This window comes from Mus caroli, unplaced genomic scaffold (genome assembly GCF_978045245.1).
Source record: "Mus caroli unplaced genomic scaffold, Mus_caroli_1 scaffold_6, whole genome shotgun sequence".
Classification (NCBI taxonomy): domain Eukaryota; kingdom Metazoa; phylum Chordata; class Mammalia; order Rodentia; family Muridae; genus Mus; species Mus caroli.
The window spans coordinates 100,117,924-100,139,169 of NW_028227261.1; positions in this window are offsets into that span (position 1 = coordinate 100,117,924).

Genomic DNA, 21,246 nt, shown 5'->3' on the forward strand with positions numbered 1-21,246 from the left:
GCTTACAACAAACGGAGAGTGTGAAAGCCATGGGAAACTGGAACTCAGAGAAAGCACAGAGGTCATGGAAGTTACCTGCTTGCCTCAAGTGAATGAGTCCCAGAGGATTGAACAGCATGTTGAGATCATATCACTAGTAAGAAGCAGGACAGACACTCACACCTAAGTGCCTGAACCTTACTGTGAAGCCTTACGGTGCCTATCCCTGTCAACCAATCTCTTATATGTGTAACCTCTGGTTCTGCTTACCACAGGGCATGCATCCTAAAGCTCCATTTCCTTGGGAACTTATGGATCGAATATTGCTTTCTTGGCATTACGATGAACTATGAATAATATTAACCAATGGCTAATGGCACATGGAAGTTCATTTTGCATAAATTGAAAGAAATCTGCAAGGAGCCCTGGAGGTTTTGTTGACTGTTTCACCATCCTAAGGAATGGAGGCATCTCTTGGCTCACCATGTTCTCTACCCCAAGCAACAATTCTCTGCTTCTTGGGCAAAGATGGGTATTTAGACCTCCAGCCATCATCACATGCACACACTGGGCCAAATACCTCTTAAGGTGATTCCCCAACATTACTATATGTCATTATCACCCCTATTTACTTATCATGAGTGGGAATGTAGTCACATTGCTACAACAAGCTCCAAGGGAATCTGAAGGAGACTTCGTTCCCTAGGTGACATGGTGTTGTATAACTTCCGTCCAAATTGAAACATTGTCTCTTGAAGAGAGGAAAAGCATTATGACCTAGGAAGTGAATGCAGCTCTCAAAGGTCAGGAGGCTCAGAAAATTCTGACCCTTTCAGGCCCCTCCCTGTGGTTATATGAGAGATAGCTGACCATCAGGGCAGAGGAGGCTCTTTCAGGGAGCTGACTCCAGACATACACTCTAGGGATGCAGCTTCTCTGAGTTCCCATCCATGCAGGGGTGGTTTTGGATGCTGTTGTTTAATACAGCAGTCTTTGAGTCACCCATACTCTTGTAAGTAACCCCGGTAAAAATAGGGATTCAGCCAACTAGACTTGGTTGAAGTATTTCTATTTTTTTTTCTGCAGTTGGTGCCCGCTCTGCAATAAACAGGCATTTGCTCATATACCTTCAAGAAAAGCCATGCAACACACGGAACCAGCTAAGCATCACAAGTTCAATGCAAAGGAAGACAAGCGTTGTAGGAGGCCAATTAGTCATCTGTTCTTCAACAGCAAATCTCACTGCTTAAATGAGACATCTCAGTGTTTTGAGCCCACGGATCATCAGCTCACCGAGGTTTTTTTTTCTTTCTTTTTTTTTTTTTTTACTCATTATTGTATTTAATATGCAGAGCAAGCCTATGATGTGTGCACTGTAATTTATCTCATTTTGTAGATGGAGACACTATTATTTAGATTTTTTTCCAAAAGTTGCCCAGCAAATAAGTGGGAAAGCCTGAATCAGAGCCTGTTTCTAGTATCAAAATCCCGTGCTCATTCTGACTTGACAAAAGAGAGAGGGAGGGGGGGAGAGAGAGAGAGAGACTAGAGAAGTGCAAATCTGCATTTTCTGGCCACTAGACTTGTGGGTGAGCAGAGAGAAGGAGCCTGAGTGTCTACAGTGGCCCTGTCACTTCTGTGAAACAATTGACCTGCCTTCTAAGTCAGATTACAGATTTGGAGGTATTTTATATAATTAACTCTATTGTTTTATTTCTCTGTTGTTTATTGGCAATGTTCACTTATAGTCTAAAAAGAGCTTTTTTTTTTTTTTTTTTTTTTTTTTGCCTCTGAGAAATGTCCTGTGTTCAACTTCATGGAGGAAAGGGGGGATGGGAAGAAATGAGAAGGGCCATAATTTTATAATTTTATGGTCAATGAAACTCTCTCAGTAGGATTTTCTTGTGTTTACTCTGTTCCATGTTTGAAAATGTCTCCTTCTGAAGGAAAATTCTGGCTGAGGCTGCTGCGGTGGCTCCGCATGTAAGGATCCTTGCCTGATGACCCGAGTTCACCCTCCAGAACTGTAATGAAGGTACAAGGAGAGAACTGACTCCATCAAGTGTTCCCTTCACTTTTGAACAATGCTCCCCACAGCACATACTCAGACATCAAACAATAAAAACTGTTTTTAAAAGCACCCTGGTTGTGGAATTTTTTGTAGAAATTCTGAACCCCAATCTGGGGTTTCTACCCCACCTTGATCATTTAGTTCCTAGATAAAAGACTCACACATTTTTTTTTAATTTACAGTAAGCCTTAAACAACACAAGACCTGGGCAGATATGTACCCTCCATGCTATTAGAATCTACTTTCCTATCGATAACTCTGGTTATTACTTACTTATGTTTTTCCTGGGCTGCTCTTAACTCCAATTGGTCAGCCCTCAGGGTCATGTTTTCATGATCCATGTAATGTATGGTGGCTTCTCTCCTTCCTCCTCACTTTGCCCTCTCTCTCATCGTTCTCCTCTGACCCCATGATTAGTAATCCTAAACCCTACCTGTGTCTCTTCTACCCAGTTCTTGACTGTTAGCATCTTTATTTACAAATTAGAAATAATTTGGGGCAGGGTCACAGGGTCACTTGGGTCCTCCTGTAGACTCCAGGTCTTGGGAGCCTGCACTTAGCATTATAATAGACATCAACCAAACCTCAACAGGATTTTCTCTCACATCTGGACAACACCTCATATCAGACTTCCTGGTTCTCCAGCTCTTACAGTCATTCAAGTTCCTCTTCAGAGGTGTTACTTGGAAGGGTTGTGTTGATCATTAAACCTCAACAATATGCTCTCTGAAATAAGACTTGAACAATGACAACATCCATCATGGGAACATCTCATAGGACCACCGCCCTAGATGAAGAGGTATAAGGACTTGACAGCAGCTAAGAGAAGAAGAGAGAATTGGTCTTCCCCAGGGATGATCCCTCTCGTTGATTATGCCAAGTGAACAGCTCTAAAAATACATACATACATACATACATACATACATACATACATACATGCATGCATACATACATGCAACACTAAAGAGACTTAGCAAGCTGTATTTATATATTTATTCATTTATATGTATACACAACAAGGATAATTAAAGAGTAAGAGGCCATGAATTTGAAAGGGAGCTGGAGGGGTGGGTGGAGGGGCTGGAGGGAGGAATGGGAAGGGGAAAGTGACACAGTTATACATTCATTTCTAAAAAGCTCCAGTTGGGTGACGTTTGGTTGACTTACAGGATTGGGCCTCATTTCTTTGTAGCAACATACAAAACTATGAGAAGCATGGACACTGGCCACCCCTCGACAGCTATGCTCCTATTGCTCTCTGGCATTCCTTTGAGGCGGTGTATGGCTCTCACCAGGGGAAGTATATTTCCCTTTGTCTTCTAGGCAGGGAAGGTTGAGATGTTCATCACAGCCAAAGAAAACTGATTCAGTATCTCCTGTAGCTCTTTATGGATCCACACCCAAGTTCCATGTTGCCCCCTTTTGCATCAAGAATATCACATTTGTGTTCTAACTGAACATGCCATTGACACACCTCTGTGGTCCAGGGCTATATAGCTTTCATATTACAAATTAGTGTCACTGTCTATGAGAAGAGAATTTTTAATACTGGGTTCCAATTCTCTCCTCTGGGCCAAAATAAACCCTTGATGACACCGTGTAGTTCCATCATTTGTGGCAGTCTGTCTTGTGTACCCTTCACTAGGCTGTTGTCTTGAACCTAGTCTGAGTGCCACTGTGAAGATATTTTACAGATGTGGTTGTCATTTACAGTCAGTGGACTTGACAGAGAGAATAATCACCTAGATAATTCAGGGTGAGAGGCTCCAGTGGGCATGCAAGAGGCTATAGGAGCAGCATTGAGACTTTTAGAAGAAATTCTACCTGTGGATAGGTAGTTCCTGCCTGGGGTCATCAAGAGTTCTCATTGCCCTTCCTAACTCCCTGGCCTATGGATTTCATACACATCCATTCAGCACCCAGAGCTGTAAAAGCTAATTCCACACAGCAAACCCCATGGCATGTGCCTCTTACTGTCTGTTTCTTTGGAAGGATGAAACTGTTAGCATGCTTAGCTGGAAGACTATGTTTATCCACATATACTTCGTGGCCCTGCGTTTTGGGAAGTATACTTTCTGCCATGCCAGTTCTGAAAGCCCATGACTTTGTAAGGTGCCTTTCAGCATTTACACATAAGGAATCTAAGTATTCCATGTTGAGACTGGGGCTCATGTGTCCCAGGGTAGCTTTAAAATATCTATGTAATAGAAGATGATTCTGAATTCTTTTTTTTTTTAATATTTATTTATTTTATATATGTGAGTCCCATGTTGCAGTCTTCAGACACACCAGAAAAGAGCCTCAGAACCCATGACAGATGGTTGTGAGACACCATGTGGTTGCCAGGAATTGAACTCACAACCTCTGGAAGAACACTCATGCTCTTAACAACTGAGCCATCTCTCCATTCCCTGGTTCTGAATTCTTTAGTCCCGTTTCCACCCACTAAGTGATGGGATTACATGTGTGTGCCATGGTTGCCTGGTCTGTCATATTTCTGGGGGCCAAATATGAGGCTAAGCAACACTCTACCAACTGAGCCACACCAATACCTGCAAAGATGTACTTCTTAAAATGCATTTATTCTTTGTATAAGGACATGTGCTTTTTTTTTTTTTTGGTTTTTTCGAGACAGGGTTTCTCTGTATAGCCCTGGCTGTCCTGGAACTCACTTTGTAGACCAGGCTGGCCTTGAACTCAGAAATCCACCTGCCTCTGCCTCCCTAGTGCTGGGATTAAAGGCGTGCGCCACCACGCCCAGCGACATGTGCTTTTAAGTAAGTTTTTTTTTTTAATTTCAAAAAATCAATAGTCTTTGTGTTTAATTTTTGGAACGATGCTTCGCCACTCATTTTCCAGCTCCTCTTCCTTCCTTCTGTAAGTCTTCCCAAACTGAAGTTAAAAGAAAGTAAATGCAGAAATAACTCATGTACACCTAGAGAAGGTGACTGAATAGCAAACATAAGTGAAGCCTTTAAATGTAGTCCATCTCACATAAGACTCCCTGATCTGGCTCTTAAAAGTTTTCTGTCCCTTCTCTGCAATATTCCCTGAATACTCTGCAATATTCAGGACCTGTGTTGTAGATGTATCTGCTGGGACTAGGCTCCATTACTCTGTATTTAGATCCCATAAAAATCTCACCAACATGACTGCTTAAACATTAGCTGGATAAGACAGCAACAGACACATTAAATAAAATGAATGGGTAGTGGAGCCCATGAGGCTTCAATGAACTACTGGCAGCTAAGGAATGCTGAATTTGAGTGTGGGTCTTGGGTGAAGTGTCTCGGGGCCCCAGGAAACAGCACCCAAATTGGTTATCCAATACCAAATGATCCTCCCTGAAAACACACAGACAAGTAACATTATACAGACTGAGTAAGTTGTATTTATGTATTTAGAAATATATATACATATATATATATACAATTAATGAAACCGGAGGCCATGAATTTTGACGGAGAGCAAGGAGCAATATACGGGAGAATTTGGGTGAAGGAAAGGAAGAAGAAGATGATGTAATTATATCATAGTCTCAAAAATTAAAAGAAATAAAAATTTAAAACTGTCATCTCAAAACCTTGCTATTCCAATCCATTTGTCTACAGGGTTGCTTTATGGTTATGAAAAATAAACTGCAAAATCCATACAATATGCTGACATATACACTGTATTAGTCTGCTTTTTATTGTTGTGACTAAAGCTTGGAGGAAAATGAGAAAGAAAAGACCGACTTTGGCTCATAAATTCAAAGACTCCCACCCATATTTATCTCTGCTGCTTTGGACCTAAGTTGAGGCAGAGTATTATTGTAATGGATAGAAATGCTTATCTCATGGTAGCCAGAAAGGGAAGAGGGGAGAGAGGAGAGGAGAGGAGAGAAGGGAGGGGGTGGGGGAAGAGCAGAGAGAGGAGAAGGAAAGGGGAGAAAGAAGACAGAGAGACAGAGTTAGATAGATAATAAGGTTAGGTAGTTAGATAGATAATAGATGACAGACAGATAGATTTTATATATATTGATAGATCATAGATAGATAGATGATAGACAGATGACAGACAGAGGATAGACAGATAACAGATAGATAAATGATAGACTAGATAGATAGATAGATAGATAGATAGATAGATAGATAGATAGATGATAGAACCTGTAAAGATGCCTCAGCTCATATTTTTTCCCACTTCCCAATACTACTCCATAATTCTTCAAGGGCTTAGTCTGTTGACTGGGTCAGAGTCCTCGGGATCCAGTCACTTCCCCAAAGCCCGTCAGTCTAAGGTCTAACTAAACACACGGACCTTCAGGGAATACCAGATTCAAAGCACTGCACATGCACTCATATCCAGGACCAAGACAGTTTAGTATAGATTCTTGAGTTAGACTGTTCAGAGTTAACTTAGAGTAAGATGCAATGGTAAGTAATAGATTCAGCGAACCTTTGATATACATCTCTCTCATGGAAATGTCCTGTGAAACCATAGTTCAGTGTCGCAGCCACAGCACAAAATGCTTCACTCAGTATACAAATCCCATGTTGCTCTTTTACAGTCATGTCCCCAATGTATAGAAGGCTTCCTCTAAGCCTTACACCTTGGAAATAACTATTCTCTCCTGTATTTCTTCCTTTTGTTTCATTTCAATAATGTAATACAAATAGAATCTTGTAACACACAGACTTTCAGCATTGGTTGTATTCGTTGCGTATAAATCTGTAGAGATCCGTCTAACTTGTTATCTGTACTGATAGCTTTTCCCATTTTATTGTTGAGGTAGAAGTATTCAATAGCAATGAGATGTACTACAATTAACCAACTTGCTTATTGAAGGCTATAAAGTTTCCTTAGAGTTTGGGCTTCTTGCAAATAAAAGTGCAAACACTAGTGCATAAGCTTTAGTGGGAATATAAGTTTTCTTTACAATAAGGTTAAGGAACATCAATTGCTGGGTTGTATAACAGGTGCACATTATTTATTTATTTATTTATTTATTTATTTATTTATTTATTTATTTATTATGTTTGCTTGTTTTCCTTTTCCAAGGCCAAGTCTTGTGTATCTCAAGTTGGCTTTGAACTCCCTATCTGGTTAAGACTGAGTTTGAATCCCTGTTCCCCAGTCTACACTTCCTATGTGTTAAGATTAGGGCTGTGGACTACCATACCTGGCTTGCCTGTTTACTTTGAACACATGGCACATTTCTTTCTCCGGGTTGCTGTGCCATTTATTTTTCATTTGCATGAACAGTATATGATTGGCTCAGTGTCTCTGTGTCCTTGACAGCATCTGATATCAGCGCTATTTTTATTTTAGTCATGATGACTAATATGTAATGCTACTCCATTATAATTTTAATTTGCATTTTAATGACAGAGAACATTGAACATCTCCTCATGTACTTATAATCCATCAACATATCAATATTCTCTTTTTAGGTGTTTTTTAAAAGTCTCTCCTTCTGTGTCTATATTATTTGCTTTTTGACATTGCACGGAGAATTCTTTATGTGTCCTGAGTACTAGTCCTCTGATGGATGTGCACTTTGCAAACGTTTTCCCTCAGTCTGTAGCTTTTTCTAAAAAATTCACTTTGACAAGATGGTTTTCAGAGCAGAGCAAAACTGTAATTGTGATGACTCTGAAAATCTACTCTTCATTTTGTAGATCAAATTTTGATGTCAGAGAACTCTTGGCCTCCAAATACTTTATCTACAAAATTTTATAATTTTATTTTACATGCAAACTCTTCCCTTTATTAAGTTTTAGTTAATTTTGTCCAATATAATATATAAGCAAAGGGTTCTTTTAATTATTTTTTACATTAAGATGTAAATTATTTTATTATTTTAGTTAAAAAAAAATGGGTGCTAGGGAAATGGCTCAATAGTAAAGTTCTTGTTACACAAATTAAGGACTTGAGATCAGAACTCCAGACCTCATGTAAACAATTGTGTGAAGAGTGCATGCCTATAACCCTAGCACTGGGAAAACAGAAATATCCTATGGACAGCTGGCCAGACAGGTTGGCTTACTTGCTAAGCTCCACATTCAAGGAGAGACTCTGCCTTAAATGCTAAGAATGAGATGGAAAAAGACCCCTAGTTTTGACTTCTGGCTTCCACCTGCTTGCATATATGAACATGTACATAAGCATACACATATACTACATATGTACATAGATATATGCACACTGACACATAAGCACACACATACACTTATTCTTTTTACCTTTACTGGCTTTAATATGTTTGGGGGGGGTGTGCATCTGTTTCTGATTTCTTTGTCATTCATTTGACCTGTCTTTCCATCCTTCCTCAACTGCCACCCAGTGTTGATAACCATAGATTTAAAGTAAATCTTGAAATCAGGTAGACAGTTTCAGATGGTTTCCTTTTGTTTTATTATTACCTCTGAAACTGTTTCTAGCTCCTTTGACTCTCCAAACACATTTGAGACTAGCCTTTTCTATACCTACCAGTTAACTCACTTGGGGTTTGATCTGAATTATCACCTGTTGGGAAGCTGGCATCTGTTTACATTAAACCTTTTAATTCAGAAACATGGTGTGTCTTTCCATTTATTTATATGTTCTTTGATTTAAAAAAATAGACATTTGTGTACATTTCTTCTTCTCAACAGGATGATGTGAACTTGGTTGTTGAGGTGGGGGGGACAGGGACCATATACATATCTCATTTCTCATTGTCTCTAGCATTGAGCACAGCTTAAAAACAAGAGCACAAAGTTTAAAGCCTGACTGGATGGCTAGTTCCAGGGTTGATATCCAACTCAGGGCTGCTTTCCCTTTCCTGACCTCTTCTCTTGTCCCTGTAATTTTTTTTAGAGGGCACTTGGCTTCCTTAGCTTTCCTAAGAATTTGTCTTGCTGAACAAAGTCATTTAACTTCAGTGAGGGGTGGTGGCTAAGGAAAATTCATTTTCTCTTCTTCAAGCTTGATTCATTCAGAGTAACTAATATCCACGTAGACCTATATTGTACAGTTTGTTCCCAATTCACGGCTCTTTAGTGAGGATTGCCTCTCTCTTGACCAGAGCAGCTGTTTAGTTCTGGGAAGGAGTCCATTATCTAGAACACAGCAGTGTGCTCTAGACTATAAAATTATTTTGTGTAACTGTGGAAAGCCTATTTGAGGATTTCAAACTGCAGTATTAAGAATGAGCATAGCACAGGGGTTCATGTCTGTAGCTACAGTCACTGAGGAGCCCATGAATTAGAGACCAGTTTGATCAAGAGAGTATGACAATGTTACAACCAACCAACCAGCCAACCAACCAACCAACTAAAGAGTGTAAATAAATAGTTATGTAAAACGGATGGTCCAGAGGCCTGAATATGTTCCAGATTGTCTTACACACACCCTATCCATTTTCTTAGCTTCAGTTTTCATCTGTTCAATGGGTACATTTGGAATTAATCACTGTAAGGATCCTCTGGAATCTAACTATATGGTTTATAGTTATAGTTTTCTGTCCATTATATATATTGACAAGCATTAACATAATTTCCCTACTAACAGCTAGAAAACTAAAGCTCTGAAGATCATGACATTTGTCTAAATTTATTTAGAACATCCAAATAAACTTTAAATTTTTACACCTAAATCATATATTCATGTGATATATACATGTGATTTTTTGATGTATCTCTAACTTTACCCTAGAAGCAGAGAATCTAGAAGTATAGGAGGAAACCCCTGCCTTTGTGAACTAATGGTCTACTGTGAGAAGCAATGATATAAACAAGTACCCTGCAGCTTAAAAGGAAGGGCAGGGTGCTTTGGGAGGAGAGAAGAAAGACAAAGGCCTTGGGAGGGTGAAAGATGGAATCTGCCATTACAGAATTTTGCTGTGTCCTTTTCTCTTTCCATTTTCATTTATTTATTTATGAGTGTGAATGTGTGTGTGTGTAAACATGTCACATGCATGCATGCATGCATGCATGCACTTTTGTGTGAGCACATGTGTGTGTAAGCTAGAGCCTGGGCATTTTCCCTCAATATTCTCTGCTTTACTTTCAGAAGACAGGGTTTCTCACTGAATTTGGATCTCACTGTTTCAGACAGACTGCCTGGCTATCAATACCCAGGAATTCTCTTGTTTCTGCCTCCCTAACATTGGGGTTAAAGCTGCACCCCACTGAATACTGGCGGCACCATCCCATGAGCTTGGGTAGTGGAGAGAATAAAAAGAGCACCAGCATAATCTACTGCCTGCTTCTAGGTCTGCCATGATGTGAGGAGAGCCACTGTGGTGCGTCTGTGGCCGTGGACTCTTCTTTGCCTTCCCTGGATGATGAATGACACCTCTGAGACTGTGAGCCAAAATAAGACCTTCTTCCTGCAAGTTGCTTTTTTTTTTTTTTTTCCTGCCAGGCATGAGAAAAGCAACTGATTTCTTCCAGAGCTGAGAGTTGAGTTCTGGTTTAAGCTCACGCTGTCTTTGTGTTTCAACACTCTTCCTTGAATCTAGAATTAGCAAATATGGGACACATGTGCCTTTGTCTGAGGCTGACACCCTCTCAATATTACACAAACACTTAGAGCTCACTGTACGTGAGAATATCTGGGAGACTTGGTGGCCAGGTAAGACATGGCTCTTTAGAAGAACACAACCAATGAATGAACACACACTGAAGAGAGGATTCATGATGTGGGCTGCTAGTTCAACAATGATCATCGTGCATGTTTGAGTTGGAAAAGCCAGTATACTGCTTCATCCACAAGGGTAGATGCCTCAGCAGCCCCCATCTGACAGCAGAAGCCTGTAGATTTCCTGGAGAGTCACAGGCTTCATTCCATGTTGGAAAGGTGAGGAAAGTACTTTTTACTACCAGCAAAGAATACTGGCAGGAGCAGCAGAGAAGAAAGAGGAGGAGGAAGAGGAAGAAGATGAGGAAGAAGAAAAAGAAGGAGGATGGGGAAGGAGGAGAGGGAGGAGAAAAAGAAGGTGGAGGGAGAGGGGAAGGAGGAGAATAAGGAGGAGGAAGAGGAGGAGGAGGAGGAGGAGGAGGAAGAGAAGAAGAAGAAGAAGAAGAAGAAGAAGAAGAAGAAGAAGAAGAAGAAGAAGAAGAAGAAGAAGAAGAAGAAGAAGAAGAAGAAGAAGAGACAGCAGCAGCACAGTAGATGTACTCACCACCAGGGTTGAAAGGCACACAGGCTAAAAGCAACAGTTCCCCTCAGATCTCCTTGTATCTAGGCTGTTACAGGACAGTGCTGGCCATTCTCACAGAGAGTCTTCTCCACTCAAGCCTTCCAAGAAATACCATTCTCGACCAGTCCAGAGGCATACCTCTTAGTTGATGTCATATTCAATCAAGGTAATAAGACAAGACTAAGGCACAATGACTCAATGTCAGCTCTTTTTTGGTGAATGTTTATTGAGCCTCATCTGTATATCATTTCTGGTGCTGTGATTCTTTAGTGCAGTTGCTGGCTTCTTTGTTATCCTCGTACCTGCCCAAGTACATTCTTTCTGGAGTGAGTTCTTCAAAGATTCTGTGACTACTTCCTCATGACACCAGTGGGGAACTGGCTTCTGTCTTGTTTAATTCACAAGGGTCCAAGCTTCTGAAAAGACATTCATCTTCTTTAAGAACATCACATATTACTTCTGAATAAGTCCTGTTCATATTCTGTAATATCTTTTGTGTTAAACAATGACCCTTAGAGTATTTCAACATTTCTCTGTGTTTAGCTTAAGATATCACACACACACACACACACACACACACACACACACACACACACACACACACAGAGCCCCAGTTAAGATTGTAGGGATAACAAAGAAGGAACCTTTGCTAAATAAGTAGAGTATTTTTGTTTTGTTTTGTTTTGTTTTTTGTTTTTGTTTTTGGTACTGTCATTACTTAGTTGTATTCTGATGTCCAGCAGCTCATATAAACCATACTTCATCCTGAAAGATGGCTGTGAGAGGGACCATGTTCAGGTAGTGCTTTAGAACGAACAACCGGGCAACCTGGATTCTGGTTCTGCCACTGAATGAGGACTGGGTGACTTTAAACAGTTTGATGGAACTTTTCATATGTACTTATGTCAGCCAGAAACTGTGAGCATTAATGAAGGGCTATACCCAAGAAGGGGTGCGAAGTCAGCATAGCAACTCAGTGACTTCCATCTACTGCTTCTGTCCTAGGTCACACAGCATTATAGCAGAAGAACTCAGAGGACCAGTAAGAGTGAGAGGCATGTGTGTCCATTAGAACAACATAAACATGTAACGGTTTGTATTTGATACTATCTAAACAACCTGCATACAGACAGCCACCAATACATGCTGATTACTCCTCTGCCAAAAAAGAAAAAGAAAACTTCTGAAACACCCACTTTCCTTTCAATTTTCTCCTGCTCTGCAAATAATTTTCTGAGGACTAACTCAACTTATTATCAAGAAATACCACAGAAGAGAGCGAACAAGTTGTCTCAAGTGGTAAGCTCACATTCCCAAGTCTCTGTGAAAACACAGCGCCACCATGCCACCAAGCATCTCTTTCCACAGCACTGACATATTACAGTATGGATTCCAGGATCCTGGATCTCTAGAGCATTATGGTCTTAAAATAATGATGCTCCCCTGAGGTTCAATATCAGCCTTGCCTTGGGACCACTGTTTTGTTGTGTGCTGTGCCTCTCCATTATGTTTTAGTGACACTTAAGTCCTAGTGAAACTGTTGAGCTGGTCCATCCACAGTGACCTGATAGTTTTCTGTAGCAGGCACAACCCAGTGCCAGAGGATGCAGGAGACCAGCACTTTGGTCTGTCTTTTACTCTTTAGCAGAAGTGTCAGGTATCAATTAATATGCTCCATTCAAGAATTTTACTCTCTCAAGAATCCTAACAAGACCTTCTGGGAAGAACAGCTTGTCTTCCTTTCATAAATAATACACCAAAAAGAATTAGACAAGCATACAGCTTAGTACACTGCATACTTTCTTTATGCCGAAAACCCTATTTAAACGCCCTAGAAGAAAAAAAAAAAAGACACCCCTGCGCACATATCCCATTCCTGACACTTTCAAGCTGATTTAATCTACTGCTAGAAGAGGAGAAAGTCATGAAATTTCTCATTCCACAGAGGCAATTTAAAAGAAAGCCAACCAGACAGCACATTCAGAATGAGAGATATTCTGACATCTGCTTTGAGGAGAAGGTCAACTCAAGGTCAAAGACAATGTAAGAAATTGCTAAAAGGTGGGAGACTACATCTCCTGGACTTAGGGATGATAGAAAAAGTCTTGCCTTCCTCAGATACCTTCAGAAGGACGGGGCCTCTGGTTCAGCTGCCATGAGTAATGTTCTGTCAATAAAGGATTTGTTTTCGCAGCATCAAACCACAAAGCAAATACTCAGTTCCATTAGAGAGTCCAGGCTCCATCTAAAAATTTGTGAGAGTAACAGTCAAAGACACTGGACTTATTTTCTATTTCATTCGTTTCTACTTTTGTCCTTATTGCTTTTGTCTTTATATGTTTTAGAACCATATATTTTTATATTTAATTGTGAGCTGGATTTCTATTTAGAAATATAATTTTGAGTCTTTTTTCCCTTTTGAATAATTTCTCTTTAACTTTGTGTGTGAATGTGTGTATGTGTGTGTGTTTGAGGGACTGGGTCACACTCTATAGTCCAAGTTGACCTGGAACTTACTGTGTAGAATTTGCTGACTCGAAACTCACTCTGTGATCCAGTTTGGCCTGGAACTCATGGTGAGCCACCTATCTTAGCCTCCTGTCTGAGCTACCATGCCTGGTTCACTTTTAGTCTTATGCAGTAATGATATAAGTAGTTCCTTTGTGAGGTTGTTAACTGTTTCTAACCAAGTGTTTTCATCCTGTTTTCAGTAGAGACTTTGTCTTTTTTGTCCCTTGAAAAATAACTCAAGTAAACTCAAATGGATAGTGTTTTAGTCAGGGTTTCTATTCCTGCACAAACATCATGACCAAGAAGCAAGTTGGGGAGGAAAGGGTTTATTCGGCTTACACTTCCATGCTGCTGTTCATCACCAAAGGAAGTCAGGACTGTAACTCAAGCATGTCAGAAAGCAGGAGCTGATGCAGAGGCCATGGAGGGATGTTCTTTACTGGCTTGCCTCCCCTGGCTTGCTCAGCCTGCTCTCTTATAGAACCCAAGACTACCAGCCCAGAGATGGTCCCACCCACAAGGGGCCTTTCCCCCTTGATCACTAATTCAGAAAATGCCTTACATTTGGATCTCATGGAGGCATCTCCTCAACTGAAGCTCCTTTCTCTGTGTCAAGTTGTGTCAAGTTGACACAAGTTGTGTCAAGTTGACACAAAACTAGCCAGTACAATTGACACCTTGTCAACTTGACACACAAACACATCACTCTTAAGCCTCAACCCTTACATTCTTATTCATCCCCAAGATCTAAATAACTTTAAAAGTCCCACAGTCTTTACATATTCTTAAAATTTCAATCTCTTTAAAATATCTATCTCTTTTAAAATTCAAAGTCTTTTTACAATTAAAAGTCTCTTAACTGTGGGCTTCACAAACAGTTTCTTCCTTCAAGAGGGAAAATATCAGGGCACAGTCACAATCAAAAGCAAAAATTAATCTCCAACCGTCCAATGTCTGGGATCCAACTCACGATCTTCTGGGCTCCTCCAAGGGCTTGGGTCACTTCTCCAGCCATGCCCTTTGTAGCACACGTGTCGTCCTCTAAGCTCCAGATGCCTGTACTTCACTGATGCTGCTGCTCTTGGTGGTCATCTCATGGTACTGGCATCTCCAAAACACTGCATGACCCCTTCAGTCCTGGGCCTTCAATTACAACTAAGGCTGCACCTTCACCAATGGCCTTCCATGGCCTCTCACAGTGCTGAGCCTCAGCTGCTCTGCGTGACCCCTTCATGCCTTCAAAACCAGTACCACCTGGGTGATCCTTACACATTACCAAGTCCTGCTGCAGCAGGAGTACAACCTTGGCTATCTCTGGAACACAGCCTCTTTGTGCTTTCAGAAAACACTTCCCAGAAGATGTCACCTCAATGATGCTGGTCTCTTCTTAATCACCGCTAATTTCTTAGCTCCAGCTAGCCAGCATCAATAGTCCCAGTAATGCAAAGTTTTTGCTTTAGAAGATCTGGTATCTTGTTAATCACAGCTGATTCTTCAGCCCCAGCTAACCAGAACTACAGAATCTTCACAATCAAAACAGCAATGGCCCTGAAAAGAGTTTTTAATTTTCCCTCTGAAATTTCACAAGCCAGGCCTCCATCTTCTGCACTGTTCTCAACATTATCTTCCAAGCTCCTACAAAACATCTGACAGAGCTCTTAGCAATGAATGGATATTCAAGTCCAACGTTCCAAAGTCCTTCCACAGTCCTCCCCAAAACATGGTCAGGTTGTCACAGGAATACCCCACTCTGCTGGTACCAATTTGTCTTAGCCAGGGTTTCTATTCCTGCACAAACATCATGACCAAGAAGCAAGTTGGGGAGGAAAGGGTTTATTCGGCTTATACTTCCATGCTGCTGTTCATCACCAAAGGAAGTCAGGACTGTAACTCAAGCATGTCAGAAAGCAGGAGCTGATGCAGAGGCCATGGAGGGATGTTCTTTACTGGCTTGCCTCCCCTGGCTTGCTCAGCCTGCTCTCTTATAGAACCCAAGACTACCAGCCCAGAGATGGTCCCACCCACAAGGGGCCTTTCCCCCTTGATCACTAATTCAGAAAATGCCTTACATTTGGATCTCATGGAGGCATCTCCTCAACTGAAGCTCCTTTCTCTGTGGTAACTCCAGCTGTGTCAAGTTGACACAAAACTAGCCAGTATAGATAGAATTTAAAAACACAATCTGCAAGTGTTTCTTGAAGGTGAGTTTAACCCATTCACCCTGGTGCTGCTTGCTGAGTATCTGTCTTCAAACCCTGGGTGTTGTAGTCAATGCAGTGAGCATTCCAGTTGCTTCTACCCCCTTCCTCAGCATACTTACTGAGGAAATTTCTTTTCTTCATTTTAAATACATTTTATGAGTCTATGTGACGGTTTGTATATGCTTGTCTCGGGAGTGGCACTATTAGGTGTGACCTTGTTGGAGTAGGTGTGCTCTTGTTGGAGGAAATGTGTCATTATGGGGGTTGGCTTTGAGACTCTGATCCTAGCTCCCTGGAAGCCAGTCTTCTCCTGTTTGCCTTCAGAATATAGAAGATATAGAACTCTCAGATCCTCTTATACCATGCTCCTACCTTGATGATAATGGACTGAACCTCTGAACCTGTAAGCCAGCCCCAATTAAATGTTTTCCTTATAAGAGCTGCCTTGCTCATGGTGTCTGTTCACAGCAGTTAAACTCTTACAAAGACAGTCTGAAATTATATCTTTTAGGGATTATCACTGCAGTTTAACAACTTGTTTGATAAATAATTTGCTCATCATTTTTAGTCATTGAATGTATACAGATTGATGACTATAGACTTTTTTTTTTAGTAGACTTACCTGGTTATACAATAGTTACCATAATTTAAATTTTTTGTCACTAAAAAAAAAAAACAAAAAAAAACAAAACATGATATCTCAAAGCACTTTCTATCACCTCTTACTATCCTTCTTTCCCCTCTCTAGTCCTCTTCAGCCACAGAAATGTTTTCCCATAATGAATTTGCCTGATCTAGACACAGTATATTAATGGAAACATACACCCACCATTATTTGTGTTTTGCTTCTTTCATTTACCATGCTGTTTGGGGAAACAATATTTTTTTAAATATTTATTTATTTTTTATATGTGAATATATGGTCACTGTCTTCAGACACAACAGAAGAGGGCATCAGATCCCATTATAAGTAGTGTGAGCCACCATGTGGTTGCTGGGAATTGAACTCAGGACCGCCAGAAGAGCAGTTAGTGTGCTCTTAACCACAGAGCCATCTCTCCAGCCCAAACCATCTTTCTTTTAGCTCAAACCAGATCTTCATTCCTTCACACTCAACGGCATGGGTATATTCTATTCTATCCATCAATTGATGGGCATTTTTATTACTTCTACTTTTTGACTATTATGAATCCTCAAAATTATGTATGAACACATATGTATATTCATACAGGGTACATTCATGGAAGTGGAGTTACTGGGTTATGTGTAAACATGTGTTTAAGCTTTTGAAGAAATATCAACTCTTCTTGAAAGTTAGTCCACTCACATCCCATAATAGTATGTAAGGGTTCCAGTACCTCCACAAGTCATCCTACCTAGCTATTATGTCATTTAAAGTCTTACCTATTATGAGGTGTATTGTTTTGAGTTTTCCTAATGATGAAATCATGGGGTACCTTTCTATGCTTTTATTTATAACTGACAGATCTTCTTTGCAGAGATTGCCACTGAAACTTTGGAGCATTATGTTAATTGTGTTTGGTCTCCCTCCCAGGTCATGTACAAAGTTAATGCAAGGAATGAGTGAAGTTCAGCAGTGAGCTGGACTAATTTCTTGTTCATTACTTCCCTATGCATCTCACTTCAACACCCCAGCTTAACTTTGCCCTTTTCCTTGAATATTCTCTAGTCATTAGTTTCTTCAGAGGGTGTGAGCTGTACCTTTCCTGAGTTCATTCATCTCTATAAAGATAGTTATTTCATTCTCACTTTCTTTTTTTATTAGATATTTTCTTTATTTACATTTCAAATGTTACCCCCTTTCCAAGTTTCCCCTCCAAAACTCTCTATCCTTCCCCGACCCCCACCCGCTCACCAACCCATCCACTTCCACTTTCTGGCCCTGGCATTCCCCTATACTGGGTCATAGAACCTTCACAGGACCAAGGGCCTCTCCTCCCATTGATGACCGACTAGGCCATTCTTTGCTACATATGCAGCTAGAGTCATGAGTCCTACCATGTGTTTTCTATGGTTGGTGATTTAGTCCCAGGGATTTCTGGGGGTACTGGCTAGTTCACATTGTTCCCCAGGATGTGCCTCAACAGAGGAATGGATACAGAAAATGTGGTACATTTACAAAATGGAGTACTACAGACCTATTAAAAACAATAAATTTAAGAAATTCTTAAACAAATGGATGGATCTGGAGGATATCATCCTAAGTGAGCTAACCCAATCACAAAAGAACACACATGATATGTACTCACTGATAAGTGGATATTAGCCCAGAAGCTCAGAATATCCAAGATACACTTTGCAAAACACATGAAACTCAAGAAGGAAGACCAAAGTGTGAATGCTTTGGTCATTCTTAGAAGGGGAACAAAATACCCATGGAAGAAGTTACAGAGACAAAGTTTGGAGCAGAGACTGAAGGAATGACCACCCAGAGACTGCTCCTCCTGGGGATCCATTCTATAAACAACCACCAAACCCAGACACTATTGCAGATGCTAACAAGAACTTGCTGACAGGAGCCTGATATATCTGTCTCCTGAGAGGCTCTGCCAGTGCTTGACAAATACAGAAGTGGGTGCTCTCAGCCAACCATTGGACGGAGCACAGGGTCCTCAATGAAGGAGCTAGAGAAAGCACTCATTCTCACTTTCTAATGAAATTTAGTCATAGAATTCTAGATGTGAAGTAGCTTTCGTCCAGTAAAACTTTATCTTTCATGTAGCTACTGCAGTGGTTCACGGAAAAACCTGATTTCCTTTGTAGACAGGTGAATTTTCTTTTCTTTTCTTGAATGGTTGCCCCTCCACCCCGAGCTGAGGCACTTCCCTCTCTTTGGAGTTATTTGGCTGTTGTCAAACATTTTTAACTTTTGGAATGTTGTCTGACTTTAGTTCTAAGAACCATTATTGGTTTTTTTTTTTTAATTTGTTTCCTCTAAAACATCCAAGAACTCACTGTTAGAGCTGTCTCGATCTGTTCTCCATGATTCTTGACCTCCAAAGGCTTCTGTGAAAATCTTTGCTCCCAAATCTTCAGCCTACTCTTCTTCTTTCCAGTTGGGCCCATTTTATAATTCGGTTGGCTATTCACTTTTGTCTATTAAGTATTGGCTATGTTAAAGCATCTAATACAGCCAATCTCAATTTACTTGAATAAAACAGATAAACAAATAAAAACCCATTTATCTCTGTAGATTGATATTTTCTTCTCTCTAAACCAGTGTTCTGCTGTCAGTCACTCACTTGTTCATTAGCTACAGGATCTGACTTTGAGTTCTTCATTCACAGTGATGGCTTTCCTCAGATCTTCTAGGGAGAGTGGCTGGAGAATCCATCTTTGCAGCCAAGTTACTCTGTTTATCTCCACTCTATTGGCTGCTACCACCGGGTAGAAAAGAAGAGAGGAGCTTTGCCTTGGATGTGCTTACCCTTTCGAAGGAGGCCTGACAGGGAATGAGACATATGCCTGGACAGCTTCAAGGGGTGACCTCGACTCTGGTATGAGTGCCCCCACTAGATAATATCAGTGTGTCTTCCTCATTTTTCTGAGCTGAATTTTAACAACATGCTTTTGCCTAGAGGCGAGCACCTCTGGACTGGCCAGGGTCTCTTCAGGGGAAAGGGACAGATGTCAGACTGATGCTTTCCCACGTCTCCAGGTCTGTCACTCTGTGTCCTCTTCTTTGTAGCCACCCTTGATTGGCAAGTGAACATTTTCTAAGGCACCTCCTCCAAGGGAGGAAGCTGTACTTCCCATGTTCATAGCAATCCACCTGCTTTCTGATTTTTAAGGAACTCATTACCCCTTCTGGACAGACCGAAAGTTTGATTTTGTTAGTTTGGAGCCTTATTTTGAATTTGGTTAAAAAAAAAATCATTCTCTGTGGTCTTTTCAGATTTAGTATGGGAAAAGAAGCCGCAGAGAAGTCGTGTCTTGTAACAAAAATCAGCGTTGCTTTGTTGGAAGGCAGAGTCCTCTGGCCCTTGCATTCTCCTCGTTCTGTTCAACCCTCCAATTGAGAGAAAGAAACAGTGAGAGAGATGAACTTGGAGAGCTGTTTGCGATGAATTTCAGGAAAGGGGCACCTCTTCAGTAGCTTGGGGGCTGTTTATCCTATTTACATGTCCTGTAATGACAGGTGCCACCTGCAGCAAAGGAACAAAGGGGGTCTTTTTCAGAAGTATGGGACAGGACCAGAAGCTCAGCTATAGACAAACCCCAGCTGGCTTCTTTTCACCCTGTCAATAAAAGGCCCTGTGCTTGCACTGTGGCTCCATTATCCCCTGCAGCTTCAAAGCCAGGACAGGCTCCTCCTATCTCCATGCTGACAGCAGCTCTTCAGCTGAGCTCTGCTGCCCGGTGCGAATGCAGCTGCGCACACTCCACATGGTCTTTGAGTGTCTTCTTCTTTCCTCAGACTTGCCAAGAGCAGCAAGACATTTCTTCCAAGAGTGCTGCTCCAAAGCAGGCCCAGAGTCTGGCTTTCTGCCTTGTTCCCTCAGCATTTTTAGACCTCTAGATTCCCTTTTCACTTTTCGCTTTAGAGATCTCATGACAATCACCAATAAACATCCCTCCAGTGAGGCTGTGAGTCCCTTGGACATGGCTGGAAAAGTTCGTATTCTAGACAGGTATCCCTGCAGAAGGGAGAGTTCCCAAGTGGAGTGGATACCTACTATCCTTTCCTACATTCTGGTAACAGCAATCCACATTCCTTTGAGAAAGTACTACCTCTCTCTTACAATGTGACTTTGGAGAGACGTACCAGCAATTCAAGAGTCGCACGCTTGTCATGTTACCTAGGCTAGTTCAATCTCTCCCTTCACAGGGACTCCTAAATGATGGTCTTGGAGTGGGCCTGTGAAGTGAATCCTTCCTCAAGGTTGATGCCAGTGAAGCAAGACTTGTTTGCTGAGTGATGGGGTCCTTCTCATTTACACCATCAGTGTGGTTCTGTATGGAGATGGGTCTAATCGGGTAAGAGAAAGCCAGCAGATCCGCTTTTTACAAGGACACAAGAAGAAGCTGGCAGCCACTGTCAGGAAGGGAGGCCTCCCCAGAACTAATGACACTGGCACTCTGGTCTCAGACAGGTGGCCTCCAGAATAGTGAGACACCAATTTCTGTCCTCTAAGCCCCTCAGCCTGTGTTTTTTTTGTTGTAGCTACCTGAATGGACTAAGATAAACAGTGGGAGAGACACTTTTCTTTAAGTGCCATCCTCTGAAATTATGTAAGCATGAAGCTGCCTTCCCAGGCTACCTGCTTCCCCTACCCACCTCACATATCACACAC